We start from the raw sequence: 22991 nt of genomic DNA on the forward strand, positions 1-22991 counted from the left end.
TGTTGACAACATGTTTGCTTGAGACAGCGCAAGCTAGCAGAGGTAAAGCTAAGCTACATTATAGCAATGACGCTGTAGTGAATATTCTCTCAGACCAATCAGTGATCTACTGTGTTTTCGCGTCATGTTTGGTATCAGCTCGGGTCGCTTGGTACCCAAACTGGGGTGGTACGAAAAAAAGTATCGGGTACTATGTACTGCACCCAGTGGAAAAGCTCCCAAAAGTAAGCTGACCCGACCCAAACTAAACCAAACCGTGGAGTACTATGCAATGGAAAAGCGCCATAAGTATATCTTCTGTAAGTCACACTTTCGTAAGGTTGGTCTGGACCATTCGTAAGCTCTCTCTTAGCATTGTTTGAGCGCAAAACGCTATCGCCGCCACTGTGCAGCAGTCTTTAGAAATCAGCGCAGCGCAGTACAAGTCAAACTATGGTATGTTGACAATGATTTTATGTTATGGACATTTTAGGACTTATAATAATATATGTTTGCATTAGATACAGGACTTTTTATGCAGTTGACTTTATTTGGTATCAGAACTAATGAATCGAAGACGGCGCTGGTGTTGTGTCGAAGGTTGTTCCCCATTGAAGTCTGTTCCCTCTATGTTTATAGCGTTTTCATAACGTTACATTTATAATTTATTTAGAAAGATTAAAGATTTTAATTGGTTATACTAAAAAGCAATAATATCATGTATTCTATTATACAATTTATTAAATATTTCATACATTTCACAGTTTTATATTATGGTATGTCTTTATTACATTATACTGTTTGTTTTAATACATGCATACATAATACATTTATATATTATACATATAATATGATCCATACTATAAAAATAACTGACTTACCATTAAGAACAATAAATATAGAAATGCACACATACATCTCAGTAGCCATTAAAGCCATTTCTTGTTGTAAAGTACCTATTAGTATTAAAATGTATTACATAATTTTTTTAAAGTCATTAAAGTCATTAAACCCATGTCAAGAAGTGGCACAAGTGACAAGTGGTTTGTCTACCCGTATTACTGATCATTTAATTAATAGTCTATATTTTACAGATAACTTAAACTAAGTTAAAATATATGTAACTTGAATAATTTGAGTAATGTTCCATTTGTATAGAACGTGTTGTCTTTCATAGCGCCGTAATGCACCTTCGCATAAAGTGGAAAATCAATCCCTGAGTGATCAATTGCAAATAATTCAGCACCTTCACTTAGAACAGTGCCATTGTTACGTCGAACTTAGAGGCAGCGTGTTAACTCTTTCCCCGCCATTGACGAGATATCTCGTCAATCTGCAATACCGCTATTATCCACCAGGATAACTTATAAAAAACGGAAGTATTGCCCTAGGGCAAACAGCTGTAAGTCCGTGTATGTTTTAAAGATCGCTCTGCATCTGATCTCTATCAAAAGTCCTTCACAAAAATGGAATTATCTCTGCTTTTTGCTCAAAATTTGCTGTTTTTGATGAAACCTACACATATTTGAGAGGTGATAAAAACAGAACACATGAAGGTAGGATGAAACGGATTTTTTTGTTTGAAAGCAGAGGGTCTGTTCTTTTATTTTATATATTATATGTTTATGTATTTAAAAAGGAGCATTTTCTGGAAGGCATTAAACTTTTGTGAAAATCATGAAAAATGCTGGCGGTGAAAGAGTTAAGAAGCTTCCTAAGAGACACTTCGGGGAACACACTTAAGAACATAAACAACTTTGGTAAGATATATCTTTTTGAGTCTTCTTAACGCGTGAGCGTTATTGGGGAACCGCACCCTGAAATCTGAAAATATTTCACTTTTTTTATATGGTTAATGAACTTAAACTGAAGCAACACTGAACTGAATTAAAGGGTCATGAAACCCCAGACTACTTTGCACATCATAGAAGACAATGTTAGCATCTGAAAGCTGGTTAATTTTTTCATCTTCTGGGTTTAAAATCTACATTGTGTTGACATCACATGTGGCAAAGAACTAGTACATTGATAACGATTCAGTGTCTATTAAATTATTCATGAGACTGCGTGTTCTTATCCTGTGAGAAGGCCCTTAGTTTAAAGGGGCGGTGAATTTGTCGATTTTATTGTTTTATACTGTTGTCTGATGTCTACTTATGATGTTCGCGTGGTTTTTACATTTAAAAACATCAAAAGCAATAAGTAATAGGCTATTTTGTAACATGGATTAGTGGCTGTCTGGAGAAATAGTTTGTTTGAAGGGGCAGGCCGCACTGAAGACCTGGACGTAATGCCCACTGCTATGATTGGACAGCTTCATTCCCCGTCATTACATGTGGGGAAATGTTTTAAAAACGTTAATGTGTAAAAATAGCAGCCGAACACAAATATGTTTGAGCCACAAAAGATTCTGGGTACTAAAGATGATACACATAAATGACAATACGTATAGTTCAAGTTCAAGTTCGTTTATTTCTATAGCACTTTTTCACAGTTCAAGACTGCCCAAAGTGCTTTCCATAGTGGCAACAGATCAAGACATCAACAATAAAACCACATTTATAAATGACAGGGAAATAGAAAACATAGACACAGAGCCAATTTAAATCATGGTATAATAAAACACCTCATCAGTATGAGGTCCACCATTGCCTCCTTAATTCATGTCAGTTGACAGAACTCAGAGCATCACCCGTCAGTTGACTGAGTGCAACAATTACAAAAATATAAAAACGTATCACAGCAGACAATTAAAAACTCAAATCAATAAGATCTAATACAGAAGACAGATTAAAGGTCATATCAATAGGGAAATCACTTGTATCAGTGCAAAGAATAACTCATGGCGATAAAAAAAAAAAAAAAAAAAAAAAAAAAAGTTCAGCTAAATTCCATAGGCCAAGAAAAATAGATACGTTTTTAGTAAAGATTTAAAAGTGCTCAGGGTAGGTGCAGCTCTTATATAGCTTGGAAGACTATTCCATAAACTAGGGCCTATAATTGAAAATGCTCTATCTCCTCTGCGTTTTAATCTGGCAGCAGGGGCAATAAGCAAGCATTGCGAGCTGGAGCGTAGTTCTCTGGGTGGTGTATATTGACTAATCAAATCTGATAGGTAGGGAGGAGCCTGGTTATGAAGGCATTTGTATACAAACAGAATGATTTTAAAGTTAATCCTGTATTGCACAGGTAGCCAATGGAGGTCACGTAGAAGAGGGGTAATATGATCATATTTGCGGCCATTTCTGAGAAATCTAGCTGCAGCATTTTGAACTAATTGAAGCCGGGATAGTTGGGATTTCGAAATGCCGCTATATAAGGAGTTACAATAATCTAATCGTGACACAATAAAAGCATTGACCGCCATCTCAAGTGCTTGCACAGGCAAAGCAGCTTTAATTTTAGAGAGTAAACGGAGTTGGAAAAAACTAGAGGCGACTACTGAAGACACTTGTTTTTCTAAAGAAAGCTTGGAGTCTAATAAAAAACCAAGATTTCTAACACACTGTGTTTGGTAGACAGCCAGATCATCCAGACACGAGGTGTCTATATTAGAGGTAACTGAAGGGTCAAATACAATGACCTCTGTTTTAGAGTTATTAAGAAATAGAAAGTTGGTTGACAACCAGGTCTTAACTTCATCCAGGCATCTAAAAAGTGTGGCCATATTAGAGGGATCATTTCTTTTCAATGGTAGGTAGATCTGGGTATCATCTGCATAAAAATGATACGAAACCCCGTGCTTTCTCAAAATTGCGCCTAACGGAAGCAGATAAAGAGAGAAAAGCAGCGGAGATAAAATTGAGCCCTGTGGAAGGCCGCACTTAAGACTAGCAGCAGAGGAGGTGCAATTACCAATTTTAACTGAGAAAAAACGGTCAGTTAAATACGAATAAAACCACTTTAAAACTTGACCTTTTAGACCCACAAATTCATTTAATCTCGATAAAAGCAGCTGATGATCAATAGTATCGAAAGCTGCAGTTAAATCAAGAAGAATTAAAATCACAGAATCCCCAGAATCAGTGGTGATCAGGATGTCATTCAGAACCCTTAATAGGGCCGACTCGGTACTGTGGAGCGGTTTAAACCCCGATTGGAAGCATTCAGAGATGTGACAAGTGCTGAGAAAGGATTGGAACTGCTTTAACACAATTTTTTCTAATACCTTTGCAATAAATGGTAAAACTGAAATAGGACGGAAGTTACTCTTTATAGACGTATCAAGAGAGGGCTTCTTGAGCAAGGGGGTGACAGCTGCTTGTTTCAAAGCAGGAGGGATCACACCCGTGGCCAGACAGTTGTTAATAAAGATAAGCAGCGTAGGGCCAACAGACTCAAAAATTAATTTCAAAAATCGAGGATGAATAACATCATAAGGGCACAAAGAGGGTTTAAGAGAATCAATAATCTCAGACAGAAGTTGGAGTGAGACGAGCTCAAAATTTTCCCATACACAGATGGTCTGGGAATCAGCTATCGTTGGTAAGATAGCACTGGGAATGGCCACCTGAGACCTTAGATGTGTGATTTTATCAGTAAAAAAGCTCAAGAAACCTTCACATAGTTCGTCTGAGGGGTTAGGTATGGGGTTTATAGGAGGATTAAGTAATGTGTCAATAGCAGAAAATAAAACTTTGGGTTTGTTTTTGTTACAGAGAATCATATTTGAAAAATAAGCTGCTTTTGCAGATTTAACCGCAGCCTGGTACGCTGTCAGTGAAAGTTTAAACATATCAAATGATGATTGCAGCTTGTCTTTCTTCCATTTACGCTCCATTTTTCTGCATGCTTGCCTCAGGGAGCGAGTGTCAGTAGTACACCACTTTCCAAGTTTTGTGTGAAGGGGTTTAAAAACTTTAAGCGGAGCAGTCTCATTTAAAGTTATAGTCCATGTGTTTTGAAGTAGCTCAAATTGTTGGAAAACGTTCAAATCAGATTCAAATTCATCCAGAGACCACTGAGCAGTCAGATTGTTGAATAAAAAATTAAAATCCGATTGAAAGTGTGTAGAATAAACACGTGAAACCTTAAAACTCTCATGAGGAACAGACAGTTGTAGTAGAGAGGGGGAGAAAATAATTGGTTTGTGATCCGATATCATTGTGTCAGAGATAGTAAGCTCAGCGACAGAAAGCCCATAGGTGAGTATTAAGTCCAGCGTGTGCCCCTGCAGATGGGTGGGCTCATTCACCCATTGTGTAAGGTTAAACGAGTCTATTAAAATCAAGAACTCCTTTGACAGGGAGTTTTGAGGACAGCAGACGTGGACATTAAAGTCACCAAGAAGAACGAAACGGTCGTATTTTGTGGTAATAAACCCTATAAGCTCCGTCAGGTCGGCAATGAAGTGCTGAGTCATATGAGGGGGGCGATATAATACCGCAAACAAAATAGGGCTGTTCCACTCGAGGCTTATAAGCTGAACTTCGAAGCTAGAAAAGTCTCTGACCGAAATTTTCTGACAGCGTGAGTGTATTGGCTTTTTTAGGATAGTCACTAATCCACCTCCTCTTCCATTGAGTCGGGGAGAATTAAAAAACGAACAATCGTTAGGAACAAGATCAGAGAGGGGAGACAAATCTCCTACCTGCATCCAAGTTTCTGTGATGAATAGACAGTCCAACTTATGAGAGAGAAAAAAGTCATTTAGTAAAAAAGTCTTATTTGTCAAAGAACGCGCGTTGATCAGCGCCATTTTCGGAGAAGATATAGATCCACAGGGTGAGACTGGAGCTCTGCATAATCGACGGAGGTTATCCAAATTAAACCCGGTAGGCCGCGCTGGTGTAATGAGGGAGGGATACGTCCATCGAAGCTCGGGCATCGAGTCTGGGAAAACAGGGTGAAGCCAGCGAAGGCGCGTAGTCGGTGAGAATCCTGTGCACATTGAGCGCCAGTTAGCCTTCCATGCCGGGCCAGACGCACGGGGTATACAGCCCGATTTAACGTGAAGTTTCCATCTAACCAGGAGACCAGCCCGCCTACCCCGTTTCCTTTTCCGTTTTTTCCGTTTAGGGTCAGCAGTCCAGTGGCAGAAACAGTTCCGAATCTCCAACGGCAGGACGCCACACGGCTCAAAAACAAAACGGGTAGGCTCTGCTTGGATAGCTTCCAGAAATGAGCTGCGCAGATCTAGCAAAGCGAGTCGATCGTAAGACAATAAGGAGACGCAAAATAAACACTGAGACACGTAAAAGACAATTAAAACGGGTAAAATGCGCATCCACGGTAGCGACTGACGGCCTGCCAGCACCGGCGCCATCTTGTCAACCGTCAGTAAAGTATACTCGACAAAACTCGACGTGACTAAATTACCGTGTACAACACAGTAAGCGCGCATCAGAATGTGAACCGTGCCTGGTAAGTCCTTATCAATAACTTTGTATATTTCTATTGTGCTTGTAAGGTTGCTCTTACATACATGTAACGTTACATACCACAGTTATATGATAAAAAAGCTTTGTTGAGTGTTTGACCTTTCAAACGCAACTCGCCTAAATTACCGTATACAACACAATAAACGGGCATCAGAATCTAAACTGCAGCTGATAAATCCTTCTTTTTTTTCACTAACTTTGTATATTTCTACCGTTAAATTACAGTCGTGTTGTTAAGTGTTGTACCTTTATTAATCGATTAATGTTTTTAGTAAATTAAAACAAACGTGTTTAGACAAGGATGTTACAACAGACATATCAAGCAATCTCTTCTAACAAAGCAATAGTGAAACACAGTAACTTAAATAAACTTAATGTGTATACTGCTGTGTCATTTTTGTCAGATCCAATATTAGTGGTGTTTTTAATCACAGTCTCTCTGCAAATCCAGCATCGACTTCTTTACAAATGAATCCGTGTACACAACAAACACTCCCCACGCGAGCTGGAACTTCTTCAAAAACAAACTTTATCCACGCATTCCTAATGTTGAGCCTCTGTTATCCAGCGTCTGTGTTCTTCCCATAGACGGTTCTTCCACAACCGAAAATACGTTTCCATGGTTACTTCAGATCACCGCGTCAAAATAAAAGTCTCTCAGAAAAAATGTATTTAAAAGTCATTTTGGTTACATTTGGCAATCTTTAAAGACATGTTTACTTATTGTTGAGACACACGTGTCACGCGAAGCTGTGGGAGGGGCTACAAAAGTGGTCGTTGTATTTGGCTATGGGGAGGTGCTTCAATTCTACTTTTTATGTCATATTTTTTCGAATTCCACACTCGCTTGTAATACTGGCTTGGTGCCAAAAACTGTTATATTTCAGTAGCACGGACGTTTTCAGTTCTGAAACTTGCAGAATGTTCATTTAAGTATGATGAGCTCTTGTATATAATATAATATATATATAACAAATCTTATATATAACAAATTATCAAGTTAAAATTAAGTATTTAATTCACCGCTCCTTAAATTATTCACAAGAGCATGTTATGACAGACGCTTTAGACTGTGAGATCACATACATTAACTGAGAGAAACGTTCATGAATCGAAACAGAATGTTTGTTTTTGCTTTGTAATAAGAGTTCAGCACAAATGTTATTCATTCATTTTAGTGAGTGATTTTTACAACTCCTTAACACAAACCGTCAAAAGGCTTATATAAATGCCACAAAATAAGCCTTAGGTTATCAAACTGCAACAGTGGTTTTATCTATACGTTTTCAATGCAGAGTGCCAATGGCTGTGAATTTATTGTGTTTTTAACTCAATGGAAGCGAATTGAAACTGTCTGAATCCTAAGTTGTCTGTCTGTCTCCCCTCTTCCCCATCCTTTCTGCATGGCACCACATCCAGTTTTTAGTTTTTTTTAGCATTGCTTAGCGTAATCCATTGAATCTAAACAGACCATTTAGCATTGCGCTAAAAATAACCAAAGAGTTTCAATATTAAATTTTTCCTTAAAAATTAACTAAGTATTTTAATTTAGACTTCGTGGACTCTGTGTTATTTTTTTAAAGGAATTTTCTTACCATCATTGCCACTGCCTGGCCTTCTAGCTTCCTGCTGGGATCTAACCATTATTACCTTGAGGGGAAAAAACAAGTTCATGAAAGACATAGAGGATAAAGATATAAGTGATGAGCTAATTTTCAAAACCAGTATTGAAGTCGCTTTTGAATGAGCTGGGAAACTGATTGAGATAAACCAGAATTCTATTTTTTGACAAAAATCATTTACACAAATTCAGGCACTGGTAATGGCAGTAAAGGACCCTGGCTCAATACACATTCAGAAACTGATGACACACCATCCTCATTGTACAACATTGACTACTGGTATTTATGAACAACAGAAGAACTAATATCTGACATTAATGTTGTTTAAAGTACAGTACAATTTGAAAAATACTTTGGGTAACATATACATGAAATGCAAGTAAAAATGATGCGTATTTGGCATGCTGTCCAGGGGGAGGTAGAAGTGAGGAGATGGGGTGGAGGATGGATGCTGATAAACCCGCCTAAGCTGGGAAACCCTACCGCCATAACTAGGTAGTCCAAAAAATAAAAAAAATAAAAAAATTGCTGCACAAAAGCCTGTCAAGTGCATCTCAGGGAATAGCGCAGACATGCTTCACATCGTGAGCAGGCACGCGTGCCACACGGCTGAAGTGAGTGAAAGACGTGGTTCTTACAAATGTAATGCAAGTTAGCTGGTGCAGGGCTTGACATTAACTTTTTGAGGAACTTGTTCTTCGGAGTAAATTTATGTTTCACTTGTCCATGCACAAAAGTCACTTGTCTGGGTAAAGATTTATAATATAATGTATTTTTTGTGTTTTGCTAATCAGTGGCGGAGCAAGGGATTTTTCATAGAGGTGGCCAGGCAGGGGCCAGCAGTTACTCTGGGGTGGCACATAAAATCTCTATCATGCAACCTTAAAATACTATTAAGTATTATAAGTGCAATAATCACAATGATGTATAACATACAATTTCTACAATACTTTAATTTTAATTAAAATGAATTGAGATTAACATACAATTTATAGTAATAATTCAACCTCATTTTTTTTACTATTTAATCAAATAAAACTTTTGAAATTTACTTTGAAACCAGAATTGATATCTCCAATTGCTGAAAAAACAATATAGACCAGAAAATCATGTGAATTTTGTAGGCTACTAAAATGTATTTTACTAAGATTCATTTGGCTGCTTCTTGCTACTCTTTCTGAAGAAGGATGCTATATCTGCTGCCTTTCTCTTCATTTTTTCCCACATTTAAATGATTGTCTGACATTAAAACACTAAAGCAAAACATTAAAACATTACCATGTTTTAAAAAACTTATTAGGGTAAATGTATCTAGATTATCTGTTATATATAAAATCAATCTTAAACCTAGCATTTACACTGTAATGTTTGTGTGGGATTTTTAATGTTCAGTGACGAACTCTGTCAAATTCAAATCAGCTGTCGTGCAGCACACACACATAGGCGCACTGAAAGAGAGATTCTCACTATAAAACAGATTCTTAAACAAGATTTTAAGCCCATTATGTGTTTTTACCGAACTTTAGAAGAGAAAAATACGGACTTAAGTCGGCTTTTTGACACACAGTGATGAAAACGCGGTTGAAGTGCCTATCATTTATATTCACACCGGAGCCTGAAGAAACATCACTCTCCACTCCATGCCGTCTTGCTCCTCTGTGTTTGGTGATCAGGTTTCATGCGCGCACAGCTTGTTTAGTAACAACATAAGGTGTAAACGTGTGTTTGTATGTGTGTCGGTGCACTGCGCTCTCTGTTCAATATTCCACTCTGTGTTTGCGCTGCGCGTTCTGCTCTGTCGTTAACGGCACATAACGTTAAGTAACATTGTTTGAAATTTAACTTCTCCAGTCGGACAACTAATTTTCTCTTACACTTGTCCTTCAAAAAATCCACTTGTCCCAAACAAGCCTTAATGTCGAGCCCTGTGGTGATTTTGTTGTTTGAGCAAACTAGCTAGGCGGCACGTGCCTGATTCACTCTTGCTCACGTTATTTATGTGCATTATTTACATGCATTATTTACATGCTACAGTAGCTACACTCCTTTAAGATAATATAATGTTCTAAAAAATCTGCTTCAGTTTGTGTCTATTAACCCTTAAGTTTCACTTCATCACGCAGCTATTCCCGTTAGAGGTATCTGTTAAAAACATTTAATTCATTAATAATCTAGTATGTGTTCATTTTCTGTCATAGTTTCTTCAAAATTAGGTTTTATTTTCATTTTCATCATGACGTGTACCCTTTGATTACCACGTCCATGGAATTCTACACCTCTGCTAATTTGGCTGGTAACACTTTATTTCGATAGTCCACTTTAGACATTTTACTAATTATAAGTAACTTTGCAACTACTTATCAACTACCAATCTTTAGAGAATTAGTAGACTGTCTGCTTAATATCTACTAACACTTTATTGTGATTATATCTCACACCTATATATGTGACACACCTCATTCAGTTACCTTACACACCCAGTTCAGGTCTTACAGTCTCTACTAATGAGCTGAAGATTTAAACCAGGTGTGTCTAATGACAGAGACATGCAAATTGTGCAGTACTAGTGGTCCTCCAGGACAGGTTTGAAACCCTAACCCTTAAGGGGATCGCACACCGGCCGCGCAGCTCAGCGCCGCGCAGTTCTAAAAAAATGTAACACATTGTTTTCTATGAGTGTACGCACACCGGCGCCGCCAGATGGCGCCTGTCCGCGCCGCCCAGCTGTGACTCAGGAAGTTGTTCTAATCCCTGTCGCACCACAGAGCGCCACTCACATAGTTTAACATTAAATAACATCATATTTTCCCACATCATTAATGATTAACATTGGCTGCTAACGTATATTTTACATTTTGAATTAGACGCTATCTGACGAAGCTTGCGCTATTTAAAGTACACTTCCGGTTTACAATACCTCCGAGTTCTCCTAGGCGCGACGCGGCGCGGCGCTGAGCTGCGCGGCCGGTGTGCGATCCCCTTTACAGTCTACTAATACTTTAATGACAGTAAGTTGATGTATAGTTGCAAATTAATGAAAGTTAGTTGACATGAAGTTGCAAAGTTATTTATACAGTTGAAAGAAAAAGTATGTGAACCCTTTGGGCTTACTTGGATTTCTTCATAAATTGGTCATATAATGTGTTCTGATCTTCATCTAAGTCACAACAATAGAGAAAAATAGTCTGCTTAAACGAATACCGCACAAACATTATACGTTTAATGTTTTTAATGAACACAACATGTAAACATTCATAGTGCAGGGTGGAAAAAGTATGTGAAACCCTAGGCTAATGACTTCTCCAAGAGCTAATTGGAGCCAGCCAACCTGGGGTCCAATCAATGTGATGAGATTGGATGTGTTGATTAAAGCTGCCCTGTCCAATAAAAAACACACACCAGTTTTGAGTTTGCTGTTCTGAAGAAGCATTGTCTCTCAGAAGAGCTATGATCAAGAATTGTTGACTTACATAAAGCTGGAAAGGGCTACAAAAGTATATCTAAAAGCCTTGATGTCCATGTGTCCACGTTAAGACAGATTGCCTACAAATGGAGAAAGTTCAGCACGGTTGCTACACTCCCTAGGCGTGGTCGTCCTGTAAAGATGACTGCAAGAGCACAGCACAGAATGCTCAATGAGGTGAAGAAGAATCCTAGAGTGTCAGCTAAAGACTTACAGAAATCTCTGGCACATGCTAACATTTTTGTTGACAAATCTACAATAAGGAAAACATTAAACAAGAATGGACTTCATGGGAGGACACCACGGAGGAAGCCACTGCTGTCCAAAAAACATTGCAGCACGTTTGAAGTTTGCAAAAGAGCACCTGGATGTTCCACAGCACTACTGGCAAAACATTCTGTGGACAGATGAAACCAAAATTGAGTTGTTTGGAAAGAACACACAACGCTATGTGTGGAGAACAAAAGGCACAGCACAACAACATCAAAACCTCATCCCAACTATGAAATATGGTGGAGGGGCCATCATGGTTTGGGGCTGCTTTGCTGCCTCAGGCCCTGGACGGAGTACCGTCATCAATGGAAAAATGAATTCCAAAGTTTATCAAGACATTTTGCAGAAAAACTTAAGACCATCTGTCCGCCAACTGAAGCTTAACAGAGGATGGACGATGCAACAGGACAACGACCCAAAGCATGGAAGTAAATCAACAACAGAATGGCTTCAACAGAAGAAAATACGCCTTCTGGAGTGGCCCAGTCAGAGTCCTGACCTCAACCCGATTGAGATGCTGTGGCATGACCTCAAGAGAGCGATTCACACCAGACATCCCAAGAATATTGCTGAACTGAAACACTTTTGTAAAGAGGAATGGTCCAAAACTTCTCCTGACCGTTGTGCAGGTCTGATCTGCAACTATAGGAAATGTTTGGTTGAGGTTATTGCTGCCAAAGGAGGGTCAACCAGTTATTAAACCCAAAGGTTCACATACTTTTTCCACCCTGCACTATGAATGTTTACATGTTGTGTTCAATCAAACATGAAAACGTATAATTTTTGTGCGGTATAAGTTTAAGCAGACTGTGTTTCTCTATTGTTGTGACTTAGATGAAGATCAGAACACATTTTATGACCAATTTATGAAGAAATCCAAGTAAGCTCAAAGGGTTCACATACTTTCTCTTTCAACTGTACTTAGTAAAATAAAGTGTAACCATTTGGTTAATTATCTGAACCTGCTAACTTTGTTAATAAAACATCATAAAGTAATTCCTCAAATAAAGACCGGTATTCAAATAAACGCCGGGCCTCTGATAGTGGCCAAGGGCGTGGACATCATGGACAAATAAATCCCGATCTCAAATCAATGCCGGGGACAAGTTAGTGTGAATACCTGCAATCTCCTAAATGCATTCAAGTTCATCATAATGCACAGCTGCTAATAGATGGCAGTAGCTAAATTGGATGGGTTTTATTTAATGCTAGTGAAGGAGTTTTTAAAGGACAAGTTCGGTATTTTACACTAAAAGCCCTGTTTTCAGATTGTTTATGATGAAATAGAACGGTTTTGACTGAAATTTGGACATATGATGCTGGGCCGAGAATTTGGGGTGTTTTTTGTATCATGATCCCCACCTCTACAATGGCTGCATAGATGCACTGGAACAATCCTTCCTAAAATGCATTAAATGAAAGTAAACGAAAGTTTAATGCATTTTAGGAAGGATTGTTCCTGTGCACCTATACACCCATTGTAGAGGTGGGGGTGATACAACAAACACCCGAAAATTCTCGGCCCAGCATCATATGTCCAAATTTCAGTCAAAACCGTTCTATTTCATCATAAACAATCTGAAAACAGGGCTTTAAGTGTAAAATACCGAAATTGTGGAGCATGGGACCCAGAAGAAAATTTGTTTTAAAATTTAAACAAACTTGTGTGTGTTTACAAGTGTTTTAAAGGACAAGTTCAGTATTTTACACTTAAAGCCCTGTTTTCAGATTTTTGTGTGAACATACCAGTGAACACCCCTGACCACTCGGTGAGTTTCACATCTTTGTAAACGAAAGTTTAATGCATTTTAGGAAGGATGGTTCCAGTTAGTGATGCAACAATACACTTAGTTCATGGTTCAATACATATTTCGGTTCTTGTTCACGGTTTACGGTTCGGTTTCGGTTCTGATGCCATGGCCTATTAAACTGTTTTTAATTATTCTATGCTTAGGTAACAGGAACATTGAGATGTTAAGAAGCAAAAATACTGGTTTTAATTGCAGTGCTCTTTATTTTATGTAAATGCAAAAATCATCTTACATATTTCTAGTGTACTGATACAACAATATAAGATATAATTAAATAAAGACATATAAAAATCATATCCTATTAAAACTGGGGAACATGTGAATTCATTACATTACATAAATTGGCCATTTTATATACCTGTACTTAGTAAATTAAACTTTACATTGTAAATGAAGGCTATACCTTACTGCACTACTGTTAAGTCCAACATCATGCTGTCTGTGTAGAAACCAAAAATGCGTTCCTCAAACAACATTACTGGTGGGATTTATTTTAGCATCATGCGCATTCTCTTCTTGAGTTAAACTTTTTCAACTTGCGCAGAAGATGTGTTTGAGGCAAATAACGCGCGTTTGCATCAATAACAAGCCCAATTTGCGTCATTCGCATTGCCGCACGCGAATTTGCATCTTTACATTGATGTTGTCTGTAATCTACACGCACAAATAATTAATCCACACCTCAGATTTAAAAGACAGTCGTGCTGCTGCTTTTTGTTGTCGTACTTCTGTTGGGTGTGTGTGCACGCGAATGAAATCTGACACCAGCATTGCAAGCAGAGTTCAAGCAGAGTTTAACGCAGCTAGCGCACAGTGACTGGATATCAACTCGCTGTGGCGTTTATAAGCGTGCAGATCACGCGCATGCGCACATTAACAAAAGTGCAGGGAATATAAAACTGACAGATTTTGATGGATAAACCGAAAAACCGCAATTCACCTGCGCATATTGGACCGTGGGGGTCGAACCGAACGGTTCAATAATGTATTGAGAATTGTGGCATCCCTAGTTCCAGTGCACCATTAAACCCATTGTAGAGGTGGGAGGTGAAACACAAACACCCAAAAATTCTCGGGGCAGCCGCATATGTCCAAATTTCAGTCAAAACCGTTCTATTTCATCATAAACAATCTGAAAACAGGGCTTTAAGTGTAAAATACCGAACTTGTCCTTTAACAAGTAAACTGCTGAATCACATTTAGTAGGAATAAGAAAATTTCACTTCAGATCAAATTATAACACGTGTGACACAAATTTGACAAAATTATTAACAAACCTCTTTAGGAGATGTGACTTCACTTTCTGAAACGACAGGCTCATGGACGAGCTGGAAGACAGAAAAAAAAGAGCTATAATGTGACTCAGGGGTAGACTATAACTTTACAACACTTGTGTGTGTTTACTTGTGGTTTATGAGGACACAAGCCTTTCCGTATACTGTTAACACACAGGTGTTTTAACATGTTAACTGCGGAATCACATTTAGTAGGAATTAGAAAATTTCACTTCAGATCAAATTATAACAAGTGTGACACAAAATTATTAACAAACCTCTTTAGGAGATGTGACTTCACTTTCTGAAGCGACAGGCTCATGGACGAGCTGGAAGACAGAAAAAAAAGAGAAATGAGCTATAATGTGACTTAGCGGTAGACTATAAGTTTACAACATTTGTGTGTGTTTACTCATGGTTTATGAGGACACATGTGACTATTGTACGTATTTGACTCAGCAGCAGACTTTAACTTTACAACACTTGTGTGTGTTTACTCATGGTTTATGAGGACACATGTGACTATTATACGTGTGTGTTAACTCATGGTTTATGAGGACACATGTGACTATTATACGTGTGTGTTAACTCATGGTTTATGAGGACACATGTGACTATTGTACAAGACTCAGCAGTTGACTTTAACTTTACAACACTTGTGTGTGTTTTCTCATGGTTTATGAGGACACATGTGACTATTGTATGCGACTCAGCAGTAGACTTTAACTTTACAACACTTGTGTGTGATTACTCATGGTTTATGAGGACACATGTGACTATTGTATGCGACTCAGCAGTAGACTTTAACTTTACAACACTTGTGTGTGGTTACTCATGGTTTATGAGGACATGTGTGACTATTGCACGTGTGTGTTTACTCATGGTTTATGAGGACACATTTGACTATTGTACGTGTGTGTTTACTCATGGTTTATGAAGACACGTGTGACTATTGTACGTGTGTGTTTTCTCATGGTTTATAAGGACACATGTGACTATTGTACGTGACTCAGCAGTAGACTTTAACTTTACAAGACTTGTGTGTGTTTACTCATGGTTTATGAGGACACATGTGACTATTGTACATGACTCAGCGGTAGACTTTACCTTTACAACACTTGTGCGTGTTTACTCATGGTTTATGAGGACACATATGACTATTGAACGTGACACAGCAGTAGACTAACTTTACAACACTTGTGTGTGTTTACTCATGGTTTATGAGGACACATGTGACTATTGAACGTGACTCAGCAGTTGACTTTAACTTTACAACACTTGTGTGTGATTACTCATGGTTTATGAGGACACATGTGACTGTTGTACGTGACTCAGCAGTAGACTTTAACTTTACAACACTTGTGTGTGTTTACTCATGGTTTATGAAGACACGTGTGACTATTGTACGTGTGTGTTTTCTCATGGTTTATAAGGACACATGTGACTATTGTACGTGACTCAGCAGTAGACTTTAACTTTACAACACTTGTGCGTGTTTACTCATGGTTTATGAGGACACATATGACTATTGAACGTGACACAGCAGTAGACTAACTTTACAACACTTGTGTGTGTTTACTCATGGTTTATGAGGACACATGTGACTATTGAACGTGACTCAGCAGTTGACTTTAACTTTACAACACTTGTGTGTGATTACTCATGGTTTATGAGGACACATGTGACTGTTGTACGTGACTCAGCAGTTGACTGTAACTTTACAACACTTGTGTGTGATTACTCATGGTTTATGAGGACACATGTGACTATTGTACGTGACTCAGCAGTTGACTATAACTTTACAAGACTTGTGTGTGTTTACTCATGGTTTATGAGGACACGTGACTATTGAACGTGACTCAGCAGTTGACTATAACTTTACAAGACTTGTGTGTGTTTACTCATGGTTTATGAGGACACATGTGACTATTGTAAGTGACTCAGTAGTAGACTATAACTTTACAACACTTGTGTGTGATTACTCATGGTTTATGAGGACACATATGACTATTGAACGTGACACAGCAGTAGACTAACTTTACAACACTTGTGTGTGTTTTCTCATGGTTTATGAGGACACATGTGACTATTGTACGTGACTCAGTGGTAGACTTTACCTTTACAACACTTGTGCGTGTTTACTCATGGTTTATGAGGACACATATGACTATTGAACGTGACACAGCAGTAGACTAACTTTACAACACTTGTGTGTGTTTACTCATGGTTTATGAGGACACAAGCCTTTCCGTATACTGTTAACACACAGGTGTTTTAATATGTTAACTGCGGAATCACATTTAGTAGGAATTTGAAAATTTCACTTCAGATCAAATTATAACACGTGTGACACAAATTTGACAAAATTATTAACAAACCTCTTTAGGAGATGTGACTTTACTTCCTGAAACGACAGGCTCATGGACGAGCTGGAAGACAGAAAAAGAAGAGAAATGAGCTATAATGTGACTCAGCGGAGAACTTTAACTTTACAACACTTGTGTGTGATTACTCATGGTTTATGAGGACACATGTGACTATTGTACGTGACTCAGCAGTTGACTTTAACTTTACAACACTTTTTACTCATGGTTTATGAGGACACATGTGACTATTGTACGTGACTCAGCAGTTGACTTTAACTTTACAACACTTGTGTGTGTTTACTCATGGTTTATGAGGACACATGTGACTATTGTACGTGACTCAGCAAGTAGACTATAACTTTACAAGACTTGTGTGTGTTTACTCATGGTTTATGAGGACATGTGTGACTATTGTACGTGACTCAGCAGTAGACTTTAACTTTACAACACTTGTGTGTGTTTACTCATGGTTTATGAGGATATGTGTGACTATTGTACGTGACTCAGCAGTAGACTTTAACTTTACAACACTTGTGTGTGTTTACTCATGGTTTATGAGGACATGTGTGACTATTGTACGTGACTCAGCAGTAGACTTTAACTTTACAACACTTGTGTGTGTTTTCTCATGGTTTATAAGGACACATGTGACTATTGTATGCGACTCAGCAGTAGACTTTAACTTTACAACACTTGTGTGTGTTTTCTCATGGTTTATAAGGACACATGTGACTATTGTACATGACTCAGCAGTAGACTTTAACTTTACAACACTTGTGTGTGTTTTCTCATGGTTTATAAGGACACATGTGACTATTGTATGCGACTCAGCAGTAGACTTTAACTTTACAACACTTGTGTGTGTTTTCTCATGGTTTATGAGGACACATGTGACTATTGTACGTGACTCAGTGGTAGACTTTACCTTTACAACACTTGTGCGTGTTTACTCATGGTTTATGAGGACACATATGACTATTGAACGTGACACAGCAGTAGACTAACTTTACAACACTTGTGTGTGTTTACTCATGGTTTATGAGGACACATGTGACTATTGTACGTGACTCAGCAGTAGACTTTACCTTTACAACACTTGTGCGTGTTTACTCATGGTTTATGAGGACACATATGACTATTGAACGTGACACAGCAGTAGACTAACTTTACAACACTTGTGTGTGTTTACTCATGGTTTATGAGGACACAAGCCTTTCCGTATACTGTTAACACACAGGTGTTTTAATATGTTAACTGCGGAATCACATTTAGTAGGAATTTGAAAATTTCACTTCAGATCAAATTATAACACGTGTGACACAAATTTGACAAAATTATTAACAAACCTCTTTAGGAGATGTGACTTTACTTCCTGAAACGACAGGCTCATGGACGAGCTGGAAGACAGAAAAAGAAGAGAAATGAGCTATAATGTGACTCAGCGGAGAACTTTAACTTTACAACACTTGTGTGTGATTACTCATGGTTTATGAGGACACATGTGACTATTGTACGTGACTCAGCAGTTGACTTTAACTTTACAACACTTTTTACTCATGGTTTATGAGGACACATGTGACTATTGTACGTGACTCAGCAGTTGACTTTAACTTTACAACACTTGTGTGTGTTTACTCATGGTTTATGAGGACACATGTGACTATTGTACGTGACTCAGCAGTAGACTTTAACTTTACAACACTTGTGTGTGTTTACTCATGGTTTATAAGGACATGTGTGACTATTGTACGTGACTCAGCAGTAGACTTTAACTTTACAACACTTGTGTGTGTTTACTCATGGTTTATGAGGACATGTGTGACTATTGTACGTGACTCAGCAGTAGACTTTAACTTTACAACACTTGTGTGTGTTTTCTCATGGTTTATGAGGACATGTGTGACTATTGTACGTGACTCAGCAGTAGACTTTAACTTTACAACACTTGTGTGTGTTTTCTCATGGTTTATGAGGACATGTGTGACTATTGTACGTGACTCAGCAGTAGACTTTAACTTTACAACACTTGTGTGTGTTTTCTCATGGTTTATAAGGACACATGTGACTATTGTATGCGACTCAGCAGTAGACTTTAACTTTACAACACTTGTGTGTGTTTTCTCATGGTTTATAAGGACACATGTGACTATTGTACATGACTCAGCAGTAGACTTTAACTTTACAACACTTGTGTGTGTTTACTCATGGTTTATGAGGACATGTGTGACTATTGTACGTGACTCAGCAGTAGACTTTAACTTTACAACACTTGTGTGTGTTTACTCATGGTTTATGAGGACACATGTGACTATTGTACGTGACTCAGCAGTAGACTTTACCTTTATAACACTTGTGTGTGTTTACTCATGGTTTATAAGGACATGTGTGACTATTGTACGTGACTCAGCAGTAGACTTTAACTTTACAACACTTGTGTGTGTTTTCTCATGGTTTATAAGGACACATGTGACTATTGTACATGACTCAGCAGTAGACTTTAACTTTACAACACTTGTGTGTGTTTACTCATGGTTTATGAGGACATGTGTGACTATTGTACGTGACTCAGCAGTAGACTTTAACTTTACAACACTTGTGTGTGTTTACTCATGGTTTATGAGGACACATGTGACTATTGTACGTGACTCAGCAGTAGACTTTACCTTTATTACACTTGTGTGTGTTTACTCATGGTTTATAAGGACATGTGTGACTATTGTACGTGACTCAGCAGTAGACTAACTTTACAACACTTGTGTGTGTTTACTCATGGTTTATGAGGACACATGTGACTATTGTACGTGTGTGTTTACTCATGGTTTATGAGGACACATGTGACTATTGTACGTGTGTGTTTACTCATGGTTTATGAAGACACATGACTATTGTACGTGTGTGTTTACTCATGGTTTATGAAGACACATGTGACTATTGTACATGTGTGTTTACTCATGGTTTATGAGGACACATGTGACTATTGTACTTGACTAAGCAGTAGACTTTAACTTTACAACACTTGTGTGTGTTTACTCATGGTTTATGAGGACACATGTGACTATTGTACGTGACTCAACAGTAGACTATAACTTTACAAGACTTCTGTGTGTTTACTCATGGTTTATGAGGACACAAGCCTTTCCATATACTGTTAACACACATGTGTTTTAACATGTTAACTGCGGAATCACATTTAGTAGGAATTAGAAAATTTCACTTCAGATCAAATTATAACACGTGTGTCACAAATTTGACAAAATTATTAACAAACCTCTTTAGGAGATGTGACTTCACTTCCTGAAACGACAGGCTCATGGACGAGCTGGAAGACAGAAAAAAAAGAGAAATGAGCTATAATGTGACTTAGCGGTAGACTATAAGTTTACAACACTTGTGTGTGATTACTCATGGTTTATAAGGACACATGTGACTATTGTACGTGACACAGCAGTAGACTAACTTTACAACACTTGTGTGTGTTTACTCATGGTTTATGAGGACACATGTGGCTATTGAACGTGACACAGCAGTAGACTAACTTTACAACACTTGTGTGTGTTTACTCATGGTTTATGAGAACACATGTGACTATTGAACGTGACTCAGCAGTAGACTTTAACTTTACAACACTTGTGTTCGTTTACTCATGGTTTATGAGGACACATGTGACTGTTGTACGTGACTCAGCAGTTGACTTTAACTTTACAACACTTGTGTGTGTTTACTCATGGTTTATGAGGACACAAGCCTTTCCATATACTGTTAACACACAGGTGTTTTAACATGTTAACTGCGGAATCACATTTAGTAGGAATTAGAAAATTTCACTTCAGATCAAATTATAACACGTGTGTCACAAAAATTATTTACAAACCTCTTTAGGAGATGTGACTTCACTTCCTGAAACGACAGGCTCATGGACGAGCTGGAAGACAGAAAAAAAAGAGAAATGAGCTATAATGTGACTTAGCGGTAGACTATAAGTTTACAACATTTGTGTGTGTTTACTCATGGTTTATGAGGACACATGTGGCTATTGAACGTGACACAGCAGTAGACTAACTTTACAACACTTGTGTGTGTTTACTTATGGTTTATAAGGACACATGTGGCTATTGAACGTGACTCAGCAGTTGACTTTAACTTTACAACACTTGTGTGTGTTTACTCATGGTTTATGAGGACACATGTGGCTATTGAACGTGACACAGCAGTAGACTAACTTTACAACACTTGTGTGTGTTGACTCATGGTTTATGAGGACACATGTGACAATTGTATGCGACTCAGCGGTAGACTTTAACTTTACAACACTTGTGTGTGTTTACTCATGGTTTATGAGGACACATGTGACTATTGAACGTGACACAGCAGTAGACTAACTTTACAACACTTGTGTGTGTTGACTCATGGTTTATGAGGACACATGTGACTATTGTATGCGACTCAGCAGTAGACTTTACCTTTACAACACTTGTGTGTGTTCACTCATGTGACTATTGTACGTGTGTGTTAAGTCATGGTTTAGGAGGACACATGTGACTATTGTATGTGACTCAGCGGTAGACTATAACTTTACAACCAGGGAACTACACTGCGACCGTTTTGGTCGCATATGCGACCTCTTGAAATGCCATTGCCAGTTGCAACCCTAATTTTTAAAGGAACACGCCCACATTTTGGGAATTTAGCTTATTCACCGTATCCCCCAGAGTTAGATAAGTCCATACATACCTCTCTCATCTCCGTGCGTGCTGTAACTCTGTCTGACGCAGCCCCCGCTAGCTTAGCTTAGCACAAAGACTGGAAATGCATGGCTCCAGCTAGTATACTGCTCCCAATAAGTGACAAAATAACGCGATCATTTTCCTATTTATGTGTTGTGATTTGTATAGTCAAACCGTGTACAAATAACAAGGTGATATGAGACACCGCGATCTTTTAACAGTATACATACTGAGAACTATATTCTCTGAAGACGAAGCACTGCCGCATGGGCGGAGTGATCTGCTCGCAGCACACGAGAAGCCCCTGGTGAGGAGCAGAGAATTTGGTCAGAATTGTGCAAATCACTCCGCCCATGCGGCAGTGCTTCGTCTTCAGAGAATATAGTTCTCAGTATGTATACTGTTAAAAGATCGCGGTGTCTCATATCACCTTGTTATTTGTACACGGTTTGACTATACAAATCACAACACATAAATAGGAAAATGATCGCGTTATTTTGTCACTTATTGGGAGCAGTATACTAGCTGGAGCCATGCATTTCCAGTCTTTGTGCTAAGCTAAGCTAGCGGGGGCTGCGTCAGACAGAGTTACAGCACGCACGGAGATGAGAGAGGTATGTATGGACTTATCTAACTCTGGGGGATACGGTGAATAAGCTAAATTCCCAAAATGTGGGCGTGTTCCTTTAATGGGGGCAAATGTATCACTGATTTTTTTTGTACCTACGTCATGTTTTAGGCAATATGCTACAATTTACTATGAGCATTTATTTAAACAGAAATGTTTATTTTAAGAATACGTTTTATAACGTCCCCTGAGCCTTCAACAAATCAAGTTGGCTTCATTTTGCGTGCGAGCACATCGTGTCTCTCCCGGTGAGCGTTCGCGTGCTTTCTGTTTCTCAATGAATTGGGTCGCTGCGCCGCGAAGCAAGTGTCACATTGTATCTTTCCATGTGTCTGAACTTGAGCATACAAGTTTTACCATTAGAGGTCTTCACAGATACCCGAGACCCGTGCGGTTCCGGGTTTATATTTTAAATGGTCAGTCGCGTCGGGTTCGGTCCTAGTTTAATTACTTCGGGTCCCAAGTCTGATT

The 22991-nt window shown here is 38.4% G+C and overlaps 1 protein-coding gene and 1 long non-coding RNA gene across 4 annotated transcripts in view; one reads left to right on the forward strand and one right to left on the reverse strand.

Moving 5' to 3' along the window:
* The window catches only part of LOC141363158 (protein NLRC3-like), a 60492-nt gene that overhangs the window by 15435 nt on the left and 22066 nt on the right, over nt 1-22991 (forward strand). The window lies entirely within an intron of this gene.
* Nucleotides 1-22991, reverse strand: part of LOC129429700 (uncharacterized) — a 39411-nt gene that overhangs the window by 7145 nt on the left and 9275 nt on the right. For 2 of the 3 annotated variants that reach the window (XR_012368847.1, XR_012368845.1), the window contains exons 3-6: nt 21040-21090; nt 20437-20487; nt 14806-14856; nt 7955-8009 (exon numbers count right to left, since the gene is read on the reverse strand). This is a non-coding gene — a long non-coding RNA (uncharacterized lncRNA). Of the gene's footprint in view, nt 1-7954; nt 8010-14805; nt 14857-17180; nt 17232-20436; nt 20488-21039; nt 21091-22991 lie in introns of all 3 variants that reach the window. The other variant, XR_012368846.1, reaches the window with a different exon arrangement.

This window comes from Misgurnus anguillicaudatus, unplaced genomic scaffold (genome assembly GCF_027580225.2).
Source record: "Misgurnus anguillicaudatus unplaced genomic scaffold, ASM2758022v2 HiC_scaffold_33, whole genome shotgun sequence".
Classification (NCBI taxonomy): domain Eukaryota; kingdom Metazoa; phylum Chordata; class Actinopteri; order Cypriniformes; family Cobitidae; genus Misgurnus; species Misgurnus anguillicaudatus.